The 24221-nt window shown below is 47.8% G+C and overlaps 1 long non-coding RNA gene and 2 other non-coding genes across 3 annotated transcripts; all 3 read right to left on the minus strand.

Annotated features, from left to right (window-relative positions):
* Nucleotides 1–9675: 9675 nt before the first annotated feature.
* On the minus strand, nt 9676–21347 carry LOC116966426. The gene is made up of 3 exons (XR_004410013.1): nt 21309–21347; nt 12010–12017; nt 9676–9685 (listed from the first exon to the last, which is right to left on the minus strand). It is a non-coding gene; the product is annotated as an uncharacterized LOC116966426 (long non-coding RNA).
* trnah-gug lies at nt 12907–12978 on the minus strand. Its single transcript has one exon. It is a non-coding gene; the product is annotated as a tRNA-His (tRNA).
* Nucleotides 20451–20522, minus strand: trnah-gug. The gene has a single exon. It is a non-coding gene; the product is annotated as a tRNA-His (tRNA).
* Nucleotides 21348–24221: the final 2874 nt, after the last annotated feature.

A 24221-nucleotide genomic window follows, 5' to 3' on the forward strand; every position in this document is an offset into this window, starting at 1 on the left:
CATTAAACTCCATCTGCCATCTTTCAGTCCACTCTTCCAACTGGCATAAATCGCTCTGTAGACTTTGAAAATCTACTTCATTATCCACAACCCCACCTATCTTAGTATCATCTGCATACTTACTAATCCAATTTACCACACCATCATCCAGATCATTGATGTACATGACAAACAACAGTGGACCCAACACAGATCCCTGTGGCATCCCATTAGTCACTGGCCTCCAACCTGACAAACAACCATCCACCATTACTCTCTGGCATCTCCCATTCAGCCACTGTTGAATCCATCTTGCTACTCCACCATTAATACCCAACCATTGAACCTTCTTAACCAACCTTCCATGAGGAACCTTGTCAAAGGCCATACTGAAGTCCATATATACAACATCCACTGCTTTACCCTCATCAATTTCCCGAGTAACCTCTTCAAAAAATTAAAGAAGATTAGTCAAACATGACCTTCCAGGCACAAATCCATGTTGACTGTTCCTAATCAGACCCTGTTTATCCAGATGCGTATATATATTATCTCTAAGTATCCTTTCCATTAATTTTCCCACCACTGGCGTCAAACTAACAGGTCTATAATTGCTAGGTTTACTATTAGACCCCTTTTTAAACAATGGAACAACATGCGCAGTACGCCAATCCTCCGGCACTATTCCCGTTACTAATGACATTTGAAATATTACTGTCATAGCTCCTGCTATTTCTACACTAACTTCCCTCAATGTCCCAGGGAATATCCTGTCCGGACCTGGAGACTTATCTACTTTTATATTTCTCAAAAGTGTCAGTACTTCCTCTTCTTTGAATCTCATAGTTTCCATAGCTACTCTACTTGTTTCCCTTACCTCACATAATACAATATCATTCTCTTTGGTGAATACCGAAGAAAAGAAATTGTTCAATATCTCCCCATCTCTTTTGGCTCTGCTGATAGCTGTCCACTCTGACTCTCTAATGGACCAATGTTATCCCTCGTTATCCTTTTGCTATTAATATAGCTGTAGAAACCATTTGGATTTACTTTCACCTTAGTGAATAGTTGCCAAAGCAACCTCATATCTTCTTTTAGATATTCTAATTTATTTCTTAAGATTCTTTTTACATTCTTTATACTCCTCAAGCACCTCATTTACTCCATGTGGGGTTTCGGTTCTTTCAACATTAGACACCCTCACACTGGCGACCCAGCCGTGGTTGATCAGACCACGAGCATTCGCCCCTCCCCAAGGATCTCCTTTCCTGGTCCAGAGCCATCTCGAGGGCTTATCCGCTGCCTTTGTACTCTTCTTGATGGCTCTTCTCCACTGCATTATATAGATAAATGTGAGGTTATCCACTTTGGTGGCAAAAACAATGGGGCAGATTATTATCTCAATGGGGTTAGGTTAGGTAAGGGGGAGGTACAGCGAGTCCCGGGTGTCTTTGTACGCTGGTCACTGAAAGTTGGCGTGTAAGTATCGCATGCAGTCCAGAAAGCTAATGGAATGTTGGCCTTCATAACAAGAGGATTTCAGTACAGGAGTAGATCGGTTCTTCAGCGGTTGTATACGTCTCTGGTAAGACCACATCTGCAGTATAGCGTACAGTTTTGGTCTCTTAATTCGAGGAAGGACATCCTTGTGATTGAGGCAGTGCAGCGTAGGTTCACGTGATTGATCCCTGGGATGGCGGGACTGTCATTTGAGGAAAGATTGAAAAGACTAGGCATGGATTAACTGGAGTCTAGAAGGATGAGGGGGTATCTTATAGAAACATATAAAATTATAAAAGGACTGGACAAGCTAGATGCAGGAAATATGTTTCCCTATGTTGGGCGAGTCCAGAATGCTGGCTCTTAGGGCCGAATGGGCTCCTCTTGCACCTATTTTCTACGTTTCTATGTTTCCAGATACCAGGGGGGAGAGAGCCCGGGAGGGAGAAAGAGGCCTGGGGGGAGAGAAAACCTGGGGGGGGGGGGAGTGAGAGAGAGAGAGAGAGAGGAGGAGACGAGAGAGAGAGAGATGAGAGAGAGAGAGAGAGAGGATGGAGACTGAGACGAGAGAGAGAGAGAGAGGGGAGAGAGAGAGACGAGGAGAGAGAGAGAGAGAGAGAGAGAGAGAGAGAGAGAGAGAGAGAGAGAGGGGGGGGGGGAGAGAGCTCTAGTACAGGGCCCAACTTGCTCATTCCTCACTCGCAGCGCTGGTCGGCGGACAGACCTTTGAAATACGGGGAGAGAAGGGATGGGTGGTAGCGAGCGGGCTGCGAAAAGCGAGCGACGTCATTCGCAGCGCGTGAACATCACGTCATCAGCCAAAGGCAGCCAAATTTTCTATGTGATTTAAATATTTTGAACATTTTGATTAATAACTGGAGATATAATACATGTTTTTTTTTCAAATAAGGCGATTTTGACCACTGGATAAATCTCTACAGGAATACGATTTTTCAACGTTAGAGCGCCGTTTTTTCCAGCAGTATGATTATACACACACACACACACACACACACACACACACACACACACACACACACACACACACACACACATACACACACACACACACACACACACACACACACACACACACACACACACACACACACACACACACACACACACACACACACACACACACACACACACACACACACACTGCTCGTGGAAAACTGTGACCAGCAGGCTGCGCGTTGGAAACGGCCGCGAGGAGCAAAGCCATTTTGACGTCATCAGCTCGTTAGCTTTCAAAAAGATCTCAGATATGTGAAGAATTTTAATTAAAAACTCAAGAAATAAGAATCAAATTTTCAGATGAGCTGATTTTTGAGATCATGAGGTAAAACTCTCGGAATATGTAACATTTTCACCGTTAGCGCGGCGTGTTTTCGAGGTAATGTGACGCAAATACACGATTAAATCCACGAATAAATCCACAACCAAGATTCGAGTTTTAATAGTTACTAGACCAAGTGCAGAGGGGGGAGGAGGAGGAGGAAACGGGAGATATTTGGGAGGGAAAGGAGAGCGGGGTAGGGGGTGAGAGAGGGGGATGGGGAGAGAGGTGTGGAGGAGGGGGGTGAGGAGAGGGAAACATAGAAACATACAAATTAGGTGCAGGACCAGGCCATTCGGTCCTTCGAGCGTGCACCGCCATTCAATATGATCATGGCTGATCATCCAACTCAGTATCCTATACCTGCCTTCTCTCCATGCCCCCTGATCCCTTTAGCCACAAGGGCCACAGTTAACTCTCTCTCTTAAATATAGCCAATAAACTGGCCACAACTACCTTCTGTGGCAGAGAATTCCAGAGATTCACCACTCTCTGTGTGAAAAAATGTTTTTCTCATCTCTGTCCTAAAAGATTTCCCCCTTACCCTTAAACTGTGACCCCTTGTTCTGGACTTCCCCGACATCGGGAACAATCTTCCTGCATATAGCCTGTCCAACACCTTAAGAATTTTGTAAGTTTCTATAAGATCCCCCTTCAATCTTCTAAATTCTAGCGAGTACAAGCCGAGTCTATCCAGTCTTTCTTCATATGAAAACCCTGACATCCCAGGAATCAGTCTGGTTAACCTTCTCTGTACTCCCTCTATGGCAAGAATGTCTTTGGCAAGGGAGATGGAAAAGGGGGAGGAGAGAGCGGTGGAGGAGGGGAAGAGAAACGGGAGGGGGAGAGAGGTGTGGGGGTGGGGGACGGAGGGAGATGGGGAAGGGGAGAGAGGGGGAAGAGTGTGGAGGGAGGAGGGAGTGGGGAGGGAGAAGGGGTGGAGGAGAGAGGAATGGAGGTGGGAGGGGGAGGGGAGGAGAGGGAGAGGGGTGAGGAGAGGGAGGTGGAGAGGGGGAGGAGAGAGGGTGGGGGAGGGGAGGGGGAGGGATGGGGAGGAGAGAGGAAGTGGTGTGGGGGATGGGGGGAGAAATGGGGGAGGGAGGGGAGGAGGGAGATGTGGGAGGGGAGAGAGGAAGAAGATTGTGGAGGGAGGGGGAGGGGGAGAGATGGGAAAGAGTGGGGAGGGAGAGTGGGAGGGGGGGAATGGGGAGGGAGGAGGAGAGGGGTAGGGGTGGTGGAAGAGGGACAGAGGGTTAGGGGGAAGGGGGATGAGGGGAGAGAGGGGAGAGGTGGAGTAGAGAGGGAAGGGGGTAGGGGAGGGAGGGATGGGGTGGGAGGAGGAGGGGGAGGAGAGGGAGAGGGGTGAGGAGAGGGATATGGAGAGGGGTGAGGAGAGGCAGATGGAGAGGGGGAGAGAGGGATGGGGAGGGGGAGAGAGGGATGGGGAGGGGGAGAGAGGGATGGGGGAGGGGAGAGAGGTGTGGGGAAGGGGGTGGTTAGGGGAGGGAAGGGTAAGAATGTGGAAGTTGGGGGAGAGGGGAGGGGGGAGAGAGGGGAAATAGTTGGGAGGGAGAGTGGAAGGGGGGGGGGGGTAGGGGCAGTCCATCTGTTCCCCATTACCTATCACCCCCATTCCTCTTTCTCTATTCCCACACACTATTCCTATTACGCGCTTCGCCACAGGCTGCGGGGGTGGGGGGACTGGGGTTGAGGCTGTTGCGAAGGCATATGAAAATGGGTCCATTCCGATTGGGCATTGTGACATTGCGACCGCACCCCACCCCCTTTTTTTCTACCAGAGTAAGAAAAAAAAAACGGCAACAAATTCTGCCCCCCAGGATAAGGGAGTGCCCATTTCTCTGGGCCCGGGAGGGGGGTGTGGTGCCTGCCTGCCCGGTCTAGAGTCTCCATCGCGTCGTCAGAGCTCACCGACGGCTTGCCTGGCGACCAGGGGACCGTCCTCCCGTCGCCAGGCGGGAGTGGCTGAATCGGTACCAGCGGCTATAACCCCAACACCAGTCGCCACTGCGGCGGGGCCCGCTCCAAACGCGCCTCCCCCCGCCACTGGGGCCCAATCCATCTTCCCCCACGCCACTCCCGCTGGGCCCACGCCACCTTCATCTTCGTCCCCCCTGCCAGAAAGTGGGGGGGGGGGGATGTGGGAGGGGGAGAGAGAGAGTGGAAGGAAGGGGAGAGAGAGATGGGGAGGGAAAAGGGAAAGGGCAATTATCTTTAGTGAGATTGCAAAATCAAGGTAGATTTTAGAGCTATTATATTGTCTCCTCCATATGAATAATTTTAAACCATATCAAATAATATCAAACAATTGGAACTGCTTTATTTTCCTTGATAATAATACTGAAAAATATGAATTCCATAGTTTGTTACATAAATATACATTTAAATGGGATCATTATATACATAGGTAACATTTCCATTTCGAGATCGGGGTGGGGATGGTGGTGGGTGGGGGGGGGGGGGTGGGGGCAAATATGCATCAAGCCGGTAGCATAATCGTTAAAGAGTTAAAAGATAGCCTAATCGATAAAGAGATGGGAAGAGGAATCGGAGCTGCCAAGGAAAGGTACTCTGAGAAGTTGAGGAGCAAGTGCTCAGCTAGTGACTCTTCAGTTTGGAAGGGCATGCAAGAAATCACCAGCTACAAGACGAAAGCCCCCCCGCTCTTTGGACAATCGTCAGCTGACGAACAACCTGAATGAGATTTACTGCAGGTTTGAAAATCAGAAACGTAACCCTGGTACCCCCTCCCCAACAAACACAGCCAGACCCCAGTCTGCAAAGAATGGACCCTGCACCCTGTCCTTCCCATTTACCACTTCACACCTACTTAAGGCAAGAGACCAGTATGAAAAGAGTGGACCCTTTCCCACCCCACCCGACACTTCACACCCAATTACTCATTTTTAACCAGTCCCTGCAAAGATGTACTGTCCCTGCCTGCTTCAAAGTCTCCACTATTGGCCTTGTACCCAAAACGGTAAGGATTACTGGTCTTAACGACTACAGGCTTGTCACACTGACCTCTGTAGTCATGCAGACCGTTGAAGGGGTTGTGCTGGCCAAGCTGAAAAATATCACAATCCTTCTGCTGGACCCTCTGCATTTTGCATATTGGGCCAATAGATCTGTCAATCTGGACCTACACTACATCATCCAGCACCTAGACCGCCACGGGACCTATGCAAGGATTATGTTTGTTGATTTTAGCTCTGCATTCAATACCATTGTGCCAGAGCTACTACGCTCCAAACGTTCTGAGTTGACTGTGCCTGAACCCCACTGTCGGTGGATCACCAGCTTTCTGATTGACAGGAAGAAGCATGTGAGACGGGAAAGTATATCTCGGACCCGCAAACACTCAGGATAGGAGCACCGCAAGATGCGTACTCTCCCCTCTCCTCTACTCTCGCAACACCAATGACTGCACCTCCACAGACACCTCTGTCAAGTTTCTCAAGTTTGAGGACGACACATCCTTGATTGGACTGATCCAGGCTGGAGATCTCTGTACTCTTTTCAATTTGACATATTTCCTATAACACGATGCCTAGAACTGAACACAATATTCTAAATGCGGTCTCACCAACGTCTTATACAACTGCAACATGACCTCACAACCTCTATACTCAGTACCCTGACTGATGAAGGCCAAAGTGCCAAAATAAGTTTGGATCACCTGATATACCTGCGACACGACCTTCAAGGAACCATGCAACCATCAACCTTTCCTCTGCCCACCTGGCTAATTGATCTAGATCATGCTGCAATCTTTCACAACCATCTTCACTATATGCAAAACCACTCACATCTTTATCATCAGCAAACTTCCTAATCTTGCCCTGTTCTGTGACGTTTCACCGAGTGCTGGAGGTTGGGAGGTCATGTTGATGTTGCATAAGAAGGTGGTGAGGACGCATTCAGTTCTGGGCACCATGTTATAGGAAAGATGTCATCAAACCTGAAAGGGTACAGTGAAGATTTACGAGGATGTTGCCAGCACTAGAGGGCCAGAGCTATAGGGTGAGGTTGAGTAGGCTGGGATCTATTTCATGGAGCACAGGAGGATTAGGCATGATCTAATAGAGGTGTATAAAATCATGATTTGAACAGATATGGTTCACTCTTTTGCCCAGAGTAGGTGAATCGAGGATCAGAGGACATAAGTGAACGGCAAAAGATTTAATAGGAATCTGAGGGGTATGTTTTTCAAACAAAGGGTGGTAGGATAATGGAACAAGCTGCCAGAGGAGGAAGTTGAGGGATATGGATCAAACGTGGACAGGTGGGACTAGTGCAGATGGGACATGCTGGGCCGAAGGGCTTGTTACCACACTGTATCACTCTATGGCTCTACCTATCTTTCCCTCTCAAACACATTCTCCTGCCTTCTCCCCATTAGCTCTGACCCCAGTATCAATCAAGAATCTATCAATCTCCTCCTGAAAAATGGCTATTGACTTGACCTCCACAGCTGTCTGTGGCAATTAATTCCACAGTTCACCACCTTAAAGACTTAAGAAATTCCTGCTCACCTGCTTCCTAAAGGAATGTATTTTTATTCCGAGGCTGTGTCCACTGGTCCGAGACTCTCCCACTAGTGGAAACATCCTCTCCACATCCACTCCATCCAGTGTTTTTACCAGGCTGGGACAGCTTCACGCTATGTCCCAAAGCCCTTGTCCTGTCCTGCATCACCAAAGGCAGCAGAGACATTATAGGAGAGGGCAAGCACCGTAACAAAGTATCTCAAAATGGTTTGGGTAACATTCAGGAATGTCTATGCATGCCACATCATGAATATTACTGAAGAACGGTCTTGACCCGAAATATAATCTCCAGAGATGCTGCCTGACTAATTGAGTTACTCCAGCACTCTGTGACATGCCATCTATCCATCTTCTCCAGAGATGCTGCCTGACCCGCTGAGTTACTCCAGCACTCTGTGAAACGTCGCCTATTCACATTCTCCGCAGATGCTGCCTGCCCCACTGAGTTACTCCAGCGCTTTGTGACTATTTTCCCTTCACCCATCTCCCCAAGCCCACTCTCCCCCCTCCTTTCCTATGTTCCTTTCCACCCATAAACCTCTCTCTGCCTTTACATTTCACTCCTCTTTCAAATCTGCTCTACATTCATTTTTCTTCTTAACTTTTTAGTCATAGAATGATGTAGTGTGGAAAAAGGCCCTTCAGCCCAACTTGCCCACACCGACCAACATGTCCCATCTAAACAAGTCCCACTCACAGGCGTTTGGCCCATATATCCATCTAAATCTGTCCTATCCATGTACGTGTCCAAATGTCTCTTAAACATTAGGATAGTCCCATCCTTAACTACCTCCTCTGGCAGCTCGTTCCATACACCCAGCACCCTTTGTGTGAAAAAGCTACCTCTCAGATTCTTGTTAATATCTGAAATATCGGTCATGAATTTGGTGCAAACATGCTCCAAAATAAGGCTCAGAATGCATCAGAGAGCATCTAAACCCCCAGAGCTTCGAGGGACTTTACGCTTTGCGCTCATGATGTGCCCAGCGCGCACACTATTTCACATTACATGTTTTGTAATCTTGTCAGGCCACCCCGCTTTTGGAAAGCTTCGTACGGGCTCGCTGACCGACTGACTGACTGACTGACTGACTGACTGACTAACTGACTGACTGACTGACTGACTGACTGACTGACTGACTGACTGACTGACTGACTGACTGACTGACTGACCGACTGACTGACTGACTGACTGACTGACTGACCGACTGACTGACCGACTGACTGGCCGACTGACTGACCGACTGACTGACCGACTGACTGACCGACTGACTGACCGACCGACTGACCGACCGACCGACCGACCGACCGACCGACCGACCGACCGACCGACCGACCGACCGACCGACCGACCGACCGACCGACCGACCGACCGACCGACCGACCGACCGACCGACCGACCGACCGACCGACCGACCGACCGACCGACCGACCGACTGACCGACCGACTGACTGACTGACTGACTGACTGATTGACTGACTGACCGACTGACTGACCGACTTACTGACCTACGGAGTGACTTCTGACCGACTGACTGACCCTAATCCTCATCCTAACCCTCGCTCGACATTTGTTATTTATCATTTTTATTCAACAGTTCACATAATATACCTATATAAAGATAAATCCTTTAAAACAAAATTATCAGCAAGGTTAGCATTACCTTTATTCCTTGGAAACCTTGTCATTGTGTTGATGTAATGTGGAGGCAGCCATGATCCCAGAGTGCTCGCTGCCTTGCGACCATGAAACAAAGAGCGAGATTGGTCAATTGGCGTCCGAGCTCAATGCCAAATGTGTTTTGATTGGAAAATTACTACTCGATAAATGGGAAGTGTTTCTCATATTTTAAAAAATATGTGCAGGGTTGGTCTTGACTTATGTTTCATGTAAGATTGATATAATATTTTTACACAATATGTTAAAAATTCAGGTAGTTTCGTGATTTGGGTCACGAACTTAAAGGAAAAAGCACCTCGGCCCACAACGTAAACCTCCGGCTGCGGCCCCTCACTCTTGAGGATGCCGTGCAGCCGCTCCGATACGTCCTGGATCCTGGCACCAGGGAGGCAATACACCATCCTGGAGTATCGCTTTTTGCCGCAGAATATCCTAACCGCACCGCAGACGATGGAGTCTCCCACTACTACGGCTCTGCCTGAGGTCACTCTCCCCGTTGAGCCTCACCACCAGGGTTGGAATCAGATTCCTGGCTGCCACTCAATATTGTCTTATCGTCCGCTTCCAAAAGAGTGTACCTGTTTTCGGTATATACAGCCACCAAAGTGTCATGCACTCCACATTCCCCTCCTTTTGGGGAACAGGAGCAGCAGTTGGATGATCTCAGGGCCATCTGCCTTATCGCGGGAGGCCCTGAGGTCATCCAACTGCTGCTCCTATTCCCTAACACGTACGTTCAGGAAACTGGACACAATTTCAGCAGGTATGTTTTCTAGAAATACAAGCAGTATCTCTGATTCTCAAATCCAGCAGGAAACACACCATCAACTTACCTGCCATTTCGTCAACGGCCAAAAATCCACAGCTTTCGAATCAAGTGCAGCCTCCTTGCCTCAGTCTGCTCGCCGAAGACTCTGGAGCCAAAGACTCACGCTTTGCACACCAAAGCATTTCACCTCAGCAAGGCCGCCCCCAACAAGGCCGCTCCGTTACAGCTGTACTTGTTTTTAATCTCTTATGTAATTAACTACTTTTGGGCCAATTAGTGGATTACTTCTCGGCGCTCTTTTTCAACTGTCTTTCACTGTGACTCACGTTCTTTCTCACGGACTTTCATGTCAATAGTCTCTTCTCTCTGCTGCTGCTGCTTCTCCGAGCTCCAAGTAACGGCTAGGACTAGGACCGGATCTTGTCGCCCTTTTGAACTGTCTTTCCCTGTGACTCACTTTCTTTCTCACAGACTTTCAAGCCAATAGTATTCTATCTCTGCTTATGCTAGCTGCTTCTCCGAGTTCCACGTAACGACCACACTGATTAAATCTCAAAGTAATTAAACCACATCGAAATATGAATTTTTCTCATCATCACTCAATGTCGCACTGGCCAGTCTGCCTTATGATCCGGAAAACATAAGGGGACATTTGGAAAGTCTCGCCATAATTGTTCACGGAGGAATGCATTAAAAGCGCGAAAGACGTGGTGATTATCCGGCTGCTTTTCTTTCTCCGACACGGACAGGTTGGAGAGTCAGAACTTTTTTTCTCAATGTTGAAATATCAAAACGCGTGCGGGTTTTACAAGGATGAGTCGTGTGTTCTTCGTGGTAGACGCCGATATCATAATGGCGTTTAAGAGGTGTTTCCATAAGCAGTTAGATATACATCGTATGTGGGGACACGGACCACTTACAGGCAGTTCATATATTATCTTGGCTTCATGAAAGGCACGGACATTGAGGTGCGAACGACTGATCCTGTGCTGAATATTCTATGTTCTGCGTTCCATTTTCTCGTTCTGATTTTGAAGTTATATTACGTGAGCCTAAATACGTTAAGTCAGAGTTTATTTGAATATTCGTGGTATAAGGGTGATCCTACTGCAGCCGTATAAACCTGAGGGGCGTGACGAGGTTGACGCGGAGATGTGTTCATAAAGAGAAACTTTCCAACAAATAGATATTGTCACAAGGTACGAGGTCGGTCTTATAAAAGCAAGGAACTTTACTTTGAACATTCGTTTGGTTCCAGTTGAAAGCGGTCTGTTTTCTTGCGGTACACACGTCTCAGCAGGGCACAGAAAACACTGCAATATTCATTAGACTTGTGCTTATTAGAAGTATTTAATGGGAGATATATTTCTTGAAAAATTGGGATTTGCTTCTCCAGGGATATCCAGCAGAGTGGACATAAAGCACAGTAGCTCAAACACAGTTCTAGTGCGCAGTGGAGCAGCATGGTGGTGATATCACGTCGGAAGAGATAATTGGAAACTTAACTATCCCTTAACTGACGTAATATCGATTAAATGTGAACAATTTGCAATCTAATATGGACACCAGAAGAGTTTGTGTGTGTAAGAGAGTCCACATTACAGGGGGAAGGTGGATAGCCAGCACTAGCTGTACACATGGGCACAAACGACGTCGGGACGAAGAGGAAGGAGTTTAGAGAGTTAGGAAGACTAAAAAGCAGGACTCCAGGGTAGTTTTCTCCGGATTGCTTTCATTACCTCGTGCTAGTGAGAGCAGGGGCAGTGAGATAAGGGAGCTGCATGTGTGGCTGGGGGGCTGGTGCAGGGAGCAAGCATTTGGGTTTAAAGATCACTGGGATTTCGTCAGGGGTAGGGGTGACTGGTTAAAAAAAAGGGACGTGTTGCAGCTTAACTGGAGAGAAAACACCGTTCTGGCAGGCAGGTTTGCTAGTGCTACACGTGTAGGTTTAAACTATTGGTGCAGGGATTGACAAATTGGGAGTATAAAGATGGTTTTAAAGGAGAAGTGAGTGCAGGAAAGTTTGCAAAAGACTCCCGAATTAATGGGAAAAGCTGTTCGAGAGCGGATAAGAGAGTAATATCAGGGCCAGTAGTGACCGGAGTGAGAGAGGGGGTGAATACCGAAGTCAAAGTGTTGTATGTGAATGCGCGAAGTATAAGACATAAACAGGATGAGCTTGAGGCTTAGTTAGAAATTGGCAAGTTTGATGTTGTTGGATTTGCAGAGACATGGTTGCAAGAGGACCATGTCTGAGAACTGAATATTCATAGATATACGTCCTATTGAAAAAATACAGACAATTGGGCAGAGGGGTGGTGTAGCTCTGTTAGTGAGGAATGGTATTCAGACCATGCGAGGAGTGACATAGAATCAGGAGATGCAGAGTCAGTTTGGATGGAACTGAGAAATTGTAAGCGTAAAGAGACCCCGATGGGAATTATCTGCAGGCCCCCAAACAGTAGCCTGGATGCAGGTTGCAAATTCATAGCATATTCCTATGGAAGGCGACTCCGGACTGTCAAAGTCGCCACAACCAGACATAAAAACAGCTTATTTACCGCGAGTAGTTGCTCTAATCGATAACCAATGTATCCAGCTCATTTTGCTCTGGTATTTTATTTCATTCACGTTAAATTATAATACGTTATCATTAATATTTAATGTTTAATGTGTCATTATTAATTGTTACTAAACAACGTCGTGTTGTTATTTGCGAGCGGAGCAATATACAATGGGTGCAGGAGTAGACCATTCGAGCCAGCACCGCCATTCAACATTATCATGGCTGATCATCCACAATCGGTACCACAATCAGTACCTCGGTCCTGCCTTCTCCACGTGTCACCTGACTCCTTTATCTTTAAAAGCCCTATCTAGCTATCTCTTGAATGTTCACTTTGAAATTCACCACCAGTTCTAAATATTTGAATGCGAGATGGAATGTCCCGAGGGGAAAGTGGAGGCGACAGTAAACACTCAACCGCTTGCGGCAAACTTTGTGTCAGTAAAAGGAGTGAGTTGAATATCTCTGAACAGCTAAAATATGAATTTATAAAATACGGTCTGCCGTGACTCGGATTCGAACCGAGGTTGCTGCGGCCACAACGCAGAGTACTAACCACTATACGATCACGGCCACACACTTCAGCTGTGTGCTAACTGCGCCGTCAAAACCCCTAGCACTCGTATGAGCCACCCACTGAAGCTGCTGTTCCAGAGTCGAATCGGCGGCTGAACCCATCCCTCTCTAGATCCGATCAAGGCTTTAGTAATATGTGTCTTAAGTGTTCTGTTTATTGGCTCCATCAGTCCAGAACTTCGTGGACGCTGGGGAATGGGAAATCGGTATTTCACGATTACCGGTAGCTGGCCAGTCGGTTGGATGTGGAGGGCGGTACTTTGCAACAGTGAGCGGGACAATGACGCAGGCATTCAGTCAGACGGATAAACCGTGGACATCGACAACAGCTGAATCTGGGTTTTCGCCCCGTCATTTAAATAAACAATGGGAGCAAGTTCTCAGTCAGTGACTCTTCTTCAGTTTGCAAGGGCTTGCAATAAATTACCAACTACAGGGGGTAAGCCCCCGCTCCTTGAACAATCGTCAAATGACCAACGACCTGAATGAGTTCTACTGCAGGTACGATACACATATACTGAATCCTGGTAACCCTCCCCACCCCTCTCTCCAACCAACACTTCGCAACTACTTACAACCTGACTTCAGGTTGCAAAGACTGGAGCCTTCTCCACTTACTCTTTCCCAAACATCAATTCATACCTACTTAAAGCCTGGAGTATTATGTGCAGTTTTGGTCCCCTAATTTGAGGAAGGACATTCTTGCTATTGAGGGATTGCAGCGTATGTTTACAAGTTTCCCGGGATGGCGGAACTGTCATATGCTGAGAGAATGGAGCAGCTGGGCTTGTACACTTGGACACACTAGAGGCAGGAAACATTTTCCCGATTTTGGGGGAGGCCAGAACCAGGGGCAACAGTTTAAGAATAAGGAGTAAGCCATTTAGAATGGAGACGAGGAAACACTTTTTCTCTCAGAGAGTGGTGAGTCTGTGAAATTCTCTGCCTCAGAGGGCGGTGGAGGCAGGTTCTCTAGATGCTTACAAGAGAGAGCTAGACAGAGCTCTTAAAAATTGCGAAGTCAGGGGATGTGGGGAGAAGGCAGGAACGGGATATTGATTGGGGATTCAGTATTCAGTATTCAGTATTTACTTTAATGTAATTTTAACTGAGTACTTACCTGCACAGATTAAACGAAAAAATTGTTTCTCAATCAGTTCCCATCAGTGCGGTTAATAAAAACAGAATAAATACATATAGCATTAAATATTAAAATTATCATATCTAAAATAGGACTAAAAATATAAATAAAAACAGACATTCAGCCCGAACAGTGGCTTTTCTTTGACAGGTGCCTAGTTGTCACAGTATGGGCGAGGTTAGATGTGTTGGAGTATGATATATGGGGAGGGGACACAGTCCGTTAACCAGTCTTATTGCCTGTGGGAAGAAGCAGCTTCACAGGTAACATCCTGCTGGTTTTGTACCTCTTCCCAGATGGCAGAATGGAGAAGATGGGGTGTAATGGATGATATGGGGTCCTTGATAATGGAGATGGCTCTGCTGATGCTCCGCTTCTTATAGATCTCCAACAGGAAAGGTATGATTAGCCATATGCACATTGAATGGCGGTGCTGGCACGAAGGGACACAAGGGCCAGCTCCTGCGCCCATTGACTATTGTCTATTGTCTATTGTCTATTGACAGCAGTCTCCCCCTCACTTCTCTCCAATCACCACTTTACACCAACCTACAGCCTGACTCCAGTCTGCAAAGACCGAGTCTTCGTCCACCACCCACGCCCTCCTTGCTTCCCGACATCAGTCAGGCCGCTTCTCCATCACTAACAATAGAAATTGAAGAAAGGTCTCGACCCGAAACGGCATCTATCCTTCGCTCCATGGATGCTGCCTCACCCGCTGAGTTTCTCCAGCATTTTGTCTACCATATACATTGAGGAGGTGGAGAGGCTATTCAGAAGACAGAAAAGTCCGAAAGCTCCAGGACCGGGTAAAAATTCTCTGAAACCTGCACTGTCCCTGCATGCTTCAACGTCTCCACCATTGTTCCTATACCCAAACAGACAAGGATTAGTGAACTTATTGACGAAAGACGTGTCACGCTGACCTCTGTAGTCATGAAAACCCTTGAAGGACTTGTGCTGGCCAAACGGAAAAATATGACGAACACCCCGCTGAACTCTTTGCAGTTTGCATACCAGGCTAATAGATCGGTGGATAACGTGGTCAACCGAGGACTACACTTCATCCTCCAGCACCTAGACCGCCAGTGGATCTATGCAATGATTTTGTTTGTTGATTTTAGCTCTGCGTTCAACGCCATTCAACTACACTACAAACTCTCCAATTTCACTATGCCGGAATCCGTCCATCAGTGGATTACCAACTTCCTGACAGACAGGAAGCAGCATGTGATGCTGGGAAAGCACATATCGGACTGTCAGACCCTCAGCATAGGAGCATCGCAAGGCTGCGTACTCTCTCCTCTCCTTTACTCTCTCTACACCAACAACTGCACCTCCGCAGCTCCTCTGTCAAGCTTCACAAGTTAGCGGACGAAACAATCATGATTAGACTGATCCATAGACACATAGAAACATAAAATAGGTGCAGGAGTAGGCCATTCGGCTCTTCGAGCCTGCACCGCCATTCAATATGATCATGGCAGATCATCCAACTCAGTACCGTGTACCTGCCTTCTCTCCATACCCCCTGATACCTTTAGCCACAAGGACCACATCTAACTCCCTCTTAAATATAGCCAATGAACTGGCCTCAACTACCTTATGTGGCAGATAATTCCAGATATTCACCACTCTCTGTGTGAAAAAATGTTTTTCTCAACTCGGTCCAAAAAGAATCCCCCCTTATCCTTAAACTGTGACCCCTTGTTCTGGAAGCCTTGTTCGACACAGAGGTTGAGGCTACGGGGGGGGATATTACCCGGTCCTGGAGCTTTCTGGCGTTTCTGTCTTCTGAATAGCCTCATCCAAGATGAGGAGGATTCTGCCAACAGACACGAAGCGACGCAGCTGGCGTCATGATGCCTTCGTAACAATCTGGAGCTCAATGCTCTTAAGACAGTGAATTGATTGGATACTTTCGGAGTACTCTCAGTTCCCACCCCCCACTCATCATCAACAACACCACAGTCACATCTAAGGATTATTTTAAGTTCCTCAGAACCATCATCTCCAAGGAACTGATATGAGGGGGGCTCCATCGACCACAGTAAAACAACTCTTTGAAGCATATCCCTATGGAAGGCGACTCCGGAATGTCAAAGTCGCCACAACCAGACATAAAAACAGCTTATTTTACACTAGTTTCTCTAATCAATAACCAAAATTATCCAGCTCACTTTGCTCTGGTATTTGATTTCATTCACGTTAAATTATAATGCGCTATCATTAATATTTAATTTTTTATGTGTCATTCTTAATTGTTACTAAACAATGTCGTGTTGTTATTTGCGAGCGGAGCAATATACAATAGGTGCAGGAATAGACCATTCGGCCCTTGGAGCCAGCAAAGCCATTCAATATGATTATGGCTCATCATCCACAATCAGTACCATAATCACTACATCGTTCCTGCCTTCTCCCCATATCCTCTGACTCTGCTCTCTTTAAGAGCCCTATCTAGCTCTCTCTTGAAAGTATCCAGAGAAACGGCCTCCACCGCCCTCTGAGGCTGAGAATTCCACAGACTTACAACTCTCTGTGTGAATAAATGTCTCCTTATAACCGTTCTAAATGGCTTTCCTCTTATTCTCAAACTGTGGACCACTGGTTCTGGACTCCCTCAACATCGGGAACATGTTTCCCGTTTCCAGCGTGTCCAAAACCTCAACAATCATATATGTTTCAAAAAGATCCCTTCTTATTATTTTAAATTCCAAAGCATAGAAGCCTAGCGGCTCCATTCCCTCAGCAGATGACAGTCCCGCCATCCGGGGAATTAACGTTGTGCACCAAGGCAAATTCCTTGTCGCTGTGACTTGGCCATTAATTGCCATAGAGGGAGTGCAGAGAAGGTTCACCAGACTAATTCCTGGGATGTCAGGACTGTCTTATGAAGAAAGATTAGATAGACTTGGTTTATACTCTCTAGAATTTAGGAGATTGAGAGGGGATCTTATAGAAACTTACAAAATTCTTAAGGGGTTGGACAGGCTAGATGCAGGAAGATTGCTCCCGATGTTGGGGAAGTCCAGCACAAGGGGTCACAGCTTAAGGACAAGGGGGAAATTCTTTAAAACCGAGATGAGAAGAACTTTTTTTCACACAGAGAGTGGTTAATCTCTGGAACTCTCTGCCACAGAGGGTAGTCGAGGCCAGTTCATTGGCTATATTTAAGAGGGAGTTAGATGTGGCCCTTGTGGCTAAGGGGATCAGAGGGTATGGAGAGAAGGCAGGTACCGGATACTGAGTTGGATGATCAGCCATGATCATATTGAATGGCGGTGCAGGCTCGAAGGGCCGAATGGCCTACTCCTGCACCTAATTTCTATGTTTCTATGTTTCTATGTTTCTAAACGTTTTCAATCTTTCATTTATCTAATGTGCTTTCCTTTCATCCTAGAACATAGGCCCTTCCTTTGACCTCATCCACACTCAGTGATATACACTTGAGTGCACTCCAATCAAAATTGACGGGATCCCCAGAACTGAGTGCTTTGCATTGCGAACGTGCGCCAGGACGAAATATATATTAATATGACGATGACGAGAAATTATTTACCAGTAGGCATGCACTTAGCTAATCAAGATTTAACTTCGCGAGCCTGTGAACAGACGAGTCTTGAGTCAGCGTGTCAGTCGCCCCGACATTTTCAGTTTAATGAAGGTAATCTGCGGCAGGCGGTTTCTATTATCGTGCCTGCAACTCTGTTGACACGGTTCAATTTAAAATTCTCGACCAGTTCTATATAGTTGAATGCGAGATGGAATGTCCGGAGGGGGAAGCAGAGGCGACAGTGAACATTCAACCGCTTGCGGCAAACTTCGTGTCAGTAAAAGGAGGGAGTTGAATATCACTGAACAACTAAAATATGAATTTATAAAATACGGTCTGCCGTGACTCGGATTCGAACCGAGGTTGCTGCGGCCACAACTCAGAGTACTAACCACTATACGATCATGGCCGCACACTTCAACTGTGTGCTAACTGCGCCGTCAAAACCGCTAACACTCGTATGAGCCAACTACTGAAGCTGCTGTTGCAGAGTCAAATCCTCGGCTGAACCCATCCCTCTCTAGATCCGATCAAGGCTTTAGTAATATGTGTCTTAAGTGTTCTGTTTATTGGCTCCATCAGTCCAGAACTTCGTGGACGCTGGGGAATGGGAAATCGGTATTTCACGATTACCGGTAGCTGGCCAGTCGGTTGGATGTGGAGGGCGGAACTTTGCAACAGTGAGCAGTGACGCAGGCATTCATTTAGACTGATAAACCGTGGACATCGACAAAATCTGAAGCTGGTTTTCGCCCCGTCATTTAAATAAACAATGGGAGCAAGTTCTCATTCAGTGGCTCTTCCTCAGTTTGCAAGTGCTTGCAATAAATTACCAACTACAGGAGATAAGCACCCCGCTCCTTGGACAATCGTCAACTGACCAACGACCTGAATGAGGTCTACTGCAGGTACGATACACAGAAACCTAACCCTGGTAACCCTCCCCCCCCCCCCCCCCCTCTCCAACCAACACTTGTTGGGAGAGGCCAGAACCAGGGGCCACAGTTTAAGAATAAGGAGTAAGACATTTAGAATGGAGACGAGGAAACACTTTTTCTCACAGAGAGTGGCGAGTCTGTGGAATTCTCTGTGGAGGGCAGTGGAGGCAGGTTCTCTAGATGCTTTCAAGAGAGATCTAGATATAGCTCTTAACAATAGCAGTGTTAGGGGATATTGGGAGAAGGTAGGAACGGGGTACTGATTGCGGATGATTAGCCATAATCACATTGAATGGCGGTGCTGGCTCGAAGGGACAAAATGGCCTGCTCCAGCGCCTATTGACTGTTGTCTATTGTCTATTGACAGCAGTCTCCCCCTCACCGCTCTCCAATAACCACTTTACACCAACCGACAGCCAGACTCAAGTCTGCAAAGACAGGGTCTTCGTCCACCACCTTATTTGCCGACATCAGTCAGGCCGCATCTCCATCACTAACAATAGAAAGTGATGAAGGGTATCGACCCGAAACGGCATCTGTTCCTTCGCTCCATGGATGCTGCCTCACCTGCTGAGTTTCTCCAGCATGTTTGTCTACCATATAATATGAGGAGGTGGAAAGGGTTTTCAGAAGACACCCTCAACCTCTGTGCCGAACAAATTACGCAAGTCTGCACAGACATTTTCAACCAGTCCCTGACAACCTGCACTGTCTCTGCGTGCTTCAACGTCTCCACCATTGTCCCTGTACCCAAAAAGACAAGGATTAGTGGACTTAGTGACGACAGACTGTCACACTGACGTTTGTAGTCATGAAAACCCTTGAAGGGCTTGTGCTGGCCAAACTGAAAAATATCACGAACATCCCGCTGAACCCTTTGCAGTTTGCATACCAGGCTAATAGATCGGTACATAACGCAATCATCCTAGAACTGCACTTTATTCCCCAGCACCTAGACCGCTAGTTGACCAATGCAATGATTTTGTTTGTTGAGGTGACTTTCAGACCCTCAACATAGGAGCACCGCAAGGCTGCGTACTATCTCCTCATCTTTACTCTCTCAACACCAATAACTGCACCTCCGCAGCTCCTCTGCAAGCTTCACACGTTAGCGGACAAAACAACCCTGACTGGAGTGATCCACGATGGGGAGGAATCTGCCTATAGACACGAAGTGACGCAGCTGGCGTCCTGATGCCTTCGTAACAATCCGGAGTTCAATGCTCTTAAGACAGTGGAATTGATTGGAGACTTTCGTTGTACTCTCCCTCCCTTATAACCATATAACATATAACAATTACAGCACGGAAACAGGCCATCTCGACCCTTCTAGTCCGTGCCGAACACATAATCTCCCCTAGTCCCATATACCTGCGCTCAGACCATAACCCTTCCACCCACTCATCGTCAACAACACCACAGTCACATCTGTGAAGTATTTTAAGTTCCTTAGAATCATCATCTCCAAGGAACTAAACTGAATTTCAGTTTAGTGAAGATAATCTGCCGCAAGAGGTTTATATTATCGTTCCTGCTACTCTGTTGACTCTGCCTGAAAAAGGGTTTCGGCCCGAAACGTTACCTATTTCCTTCGCTCCATAGATGCTGCTGCACCCGCTGAGTTTCTCCAGCAATTTTGTGTACCCACTCTGTTGACACGGTTCGTTTTGAACTTGACCACCAGATCTATATATTTGAATGCGAGATGGAATGGCCCGATGGGAAAGCGGAGGCGACAGTGAACATTCAACCGCTTGCGGCAAACTTTGTGTCAGTAGAAGGAGGGAGTTGAATATCCCTGAACAGCTAAAACAAGGATTTATAAAATACAGCCTGCCGTGACTCGGATTCGAACCGAAGTTGCTGCGGCCACAACGCAGAGTACTAACCACTATACGATCACGGCCACACACTTCAGCTGTGTGCTCACTGCGCCGTCAAAACTCCTAACACTCGTATGAGTCACTCACTGAAGCTGCTGTTGCAGAGTCAAATCCTCGTCTGAACCCATCCCGCTCTAGATCCGATCAAGGCATTAGTAATATGTGTCTTAAGTGTTCTGTTTATTGGCTCCATCAGTCCAGAATTTCGTGGACGCTGGGGAATGGGAAATCGGTATTCCACTCCTGATAAGCCAGAAGCCTCCTTCATTAGCTCCTCTGCAGAGGCTGATTCCCTCCCCCCCCCCCCCCCCCCCCCCTTCCCCCACGCCCTCCCCAACCTCCCACCGCCAACTTGTCTGGTATAACTTCCCCGGCCACGGTTCCAGAAAATTAATATGGGCATATGTAAATGCATCAGCCCAACGTGTAAGGTGGTCATTCGGTATTAAATAGTACCTTTTATTTTGTAAATACAGTAAGAGTCCAGTGTAATCTATCTGCAAACATCCACGCGGTCCCATTGATCGGTGTTGAGTCCCATTCGTATATGTGGTACATCCCCCGGTTCCCATTGCGCACAATTTCTCAGCAGTTGGTATATTTCTGCCTAACACATTCCACCACCACCAAAGAATACCCTATCTCTTCCGAGATATACTCTTGGATGTTCGTTGTCTTCTCTACCAAATTGGTTATTTTTCTGATGACAATCTCTGTCCATTTAATTTTCCCTCCGAGTTTGAAGCTCTAATCTCTTTATCTGTACAAACATTTCCTTTCTGATGTTGAGTCTGAATCCTTTTGTGGACGATTCCCGTGAAATGTAAATCCAGAGGGAAGGATATGGGGCGAAGACGTCGTGATGATTGCATGTGGGGTAATGGTCTAGGCGAAGGTATCTAAGGAATGGCTCCCGGCATCAGCGCGGTAGAGGTCATTCTATCAGACGAATCTATATCCCGTAGCTCCGCTCCCACGGCCCATCCAGCCAACTCGTAACAAGGCCAGAGTCCCGTTTGTCGTCGCGTTCCACCCTACCAGCCGTCAGATACAACAGATAATCCTCCGAAATGTTCGCCACCTTCAACTGGATCCCACCACAGGCCACATCTTCCCATCTCTTCCCCTTTCGGCTTTCCGTACAGACTGCTCCCTCCAGAACTCCCTGGTCAATTCATCCCTTCCCACTCAAACCACCACTCCCCTGGTGCTTTCTCTTGCAACCGTAGGAAATGCTACACTAGTCGCTTTACCGACCCCTCAACTTCATCCAAAAACCCAAACATTATTTCAAGGTGAGGCATAGGTTCACATGCACCTCCTCCAAACTCATCTATTCCAAAAAAAATACAACACCGCCGCTCAGTTCGCTTTAAACACCATAATCTCCCAGTGGCTCAACACGTCAACGCCCCCTCCCTTTCCGAATCCGACCTTTCTGGCCTGGGCCTCCTCCATGGCCAGAGTGAGTCCCACCGCAAATTGTACGAGCAGCACCTCATATTTCGCTTGGGTAGTTTACACACCAGCGGTATGAATATTGACTTCTCCAATTCCGGTGGTTCTTGCTTTCTCCATCCTTCCCCTCCCCTTCCCAGCTCTCCCACAGCCTACTGTCTCCACCTCTTCCTATCTTCTCCCTCATCTCCCACCACCACATCAGTCAGAAGAAGGGACTCAGCCCGAAACGTCACCCATTCTTACCCTCCATAGACGCTGCCTCACCCGCTGAGTTTCTCCAGCATTGTGTGTACAGTATATTAGATTATAGTGGGGTGAAAACAACAGGGTTGGGACATGGGGCAGAACCAGGCTCTGAGAATGGTAGCCAGGAGGACCGGGTCAGATATCATGGAGGGAGGGAGGGATGGAGAAGTACAGTGGAGATGGTTATGTGGGTGATGTAGGTCTGGCGAGTAGGAGCAGTGGCCCAGAGGCACAGGCGACGGTAGGAGTTCGAATTATGGCGGGTTTTGAACACCTCGAAATGTGTACGAAGGAGTACAAACACAAGGCCTCTGCAAAATACAAATGTTCTAGTATCTTGGAAGCGACCGGGAGCGCAGTCGAATCATGGTAAGTCGGTGTTCCCATTCTGTGGCACAAGGGAAGACGATGAGGATGGGTGCAGTCAGCTGCCCGTATCCGCGTGTGGCCGGGAAGTATGTAAGAGCTGGAGAGTCAAGGTCCCCGCCCAGGGAGCATCCAGGGAGAAGTGTGAACCGTCTGCTTCACTGGCCCCAGCCTGCGAACATTCCGGGAGGCAGTGCGCGTCAACTATTGTGGTGGCTCTAGCCACTGACAATGAGAGCTATTGAGGCTATGTTCAGGTCCAGGCGCCAGGGATCATGAGAAATTTGTTGGGAACTTGGAAATGGAGGGGGGTGGGGGGGATACTGAGTTTCACTGGCCGGTGAACAGCATCGACTGCCTACGCTCGGGCCAACTACTCACGGGAGAGATGTGGTGGGTGGAACTGCATAAACAACCGGGACACCGCAACATCCCGGGACAACGCGCGGTAGCACGGTATCAGAAAATCGGACTACTCTGAGCAATAGCCTGACGTTCAATGATTACCGGTAGCTGGACAGTCGGTTGGATGTGAATGGCTGCACTCGGCAACAGAGAGCGGGACAATGAGGGAGGCATTCAGTCAGATAGATTAACCGAGGACGTCGACAAAATATTAATCTGGGTTGCCGACCAGTTAATTAGATAGACAATATGCTATTAGATTGACAACATGCTATTTCCTTTGTTCCTAGAACATGGGCCGTTCCTTTGATCTCATCCATACTCACTGATATGCATTTGTCCCTTGTCCCTTTACCTCCCCCCTCGACTCCATTCAAGGACCCAAGAAGTCTTTCCAGGTGCGACAGAGGTTCACCTGCATCACCTCCAACCTCATCTATTGCATCCGCCGCTGACGATGTCAGCAGATCTATATCGGTGAGACCAAGCGGAGGTTGGTCGATCGTTTCGCCGAACCCCTCCGCTCGATCCGCAATAACCAACCTGACCTCCCGGTGGCTCAGCACTTCAACTCCCCATCCCACTCCGTATCCGACCTCTCTGCCCTGGGTCTCCTCCATGGCCAGAGCGAGCAACAACGGAAGTTGGAGGAACAGCACCTCATATTCCGCTTGGGGAGTCTGCATCCTGGGGGCATGAACTTGGAATTCTCCCAATTGTGTTAGTCCTTGCTGTCTCCTCCCCTTCCTCAGCCCTCATGCTGTCTACTCCTATCCCCCAGCCTTCGGGCTCCTCCTTTTTCCTTTCTTCTCCCCGCCCCCCCCCCCCCCCCCCCCCCCCCCCCCCCCCCCCCCCGCCCCTCATCATCTGAAGAAGAGTTTCGGCCCGCAACGTTGCCTATTTCCTTCGCTCCATAGATGCTGCTGCACCCGCTGAGTTTCTCCAGTTGTTTTGTGTACCTTCACTGATATACACTTGAGTCCTGCCCAATCAAAATTGACGGGGTTCGCAGAACTGAATGCTTTGCAACGGTAACGTGCATCAGGACGTAATATTTATTAATAGGACGAAGATGAGAAAGTATTGACCAGGCATTCACTTAACTAAACAAAAGGTTCATCGGCGCGAGCCTGTGAACTGACGGGTCTTCATTCAGCGTGTCAGACGCCGCAACATAAACCCACTATCTCCCATGCCTATCTGGACTACACTTCTTCCCACCATGCGTTCTGTAAGGACTCCAT

This window comes from Amblyraja radiata, chromosome 37, assembly GCF_010909765.2.
Source record: "Amblyraja radiata isolate CabotCenter1 chromosome 37, sAmbRad1.1.pri, whole genome shotgun sequence".
In the NCBI taxonomy this organism is placed as follows: Eukaryota; Metazoa; Chordata; class Chondrichthyes; order Rajiformes; family Rajidae; genus Amblyraja; species Amblyraja radiata.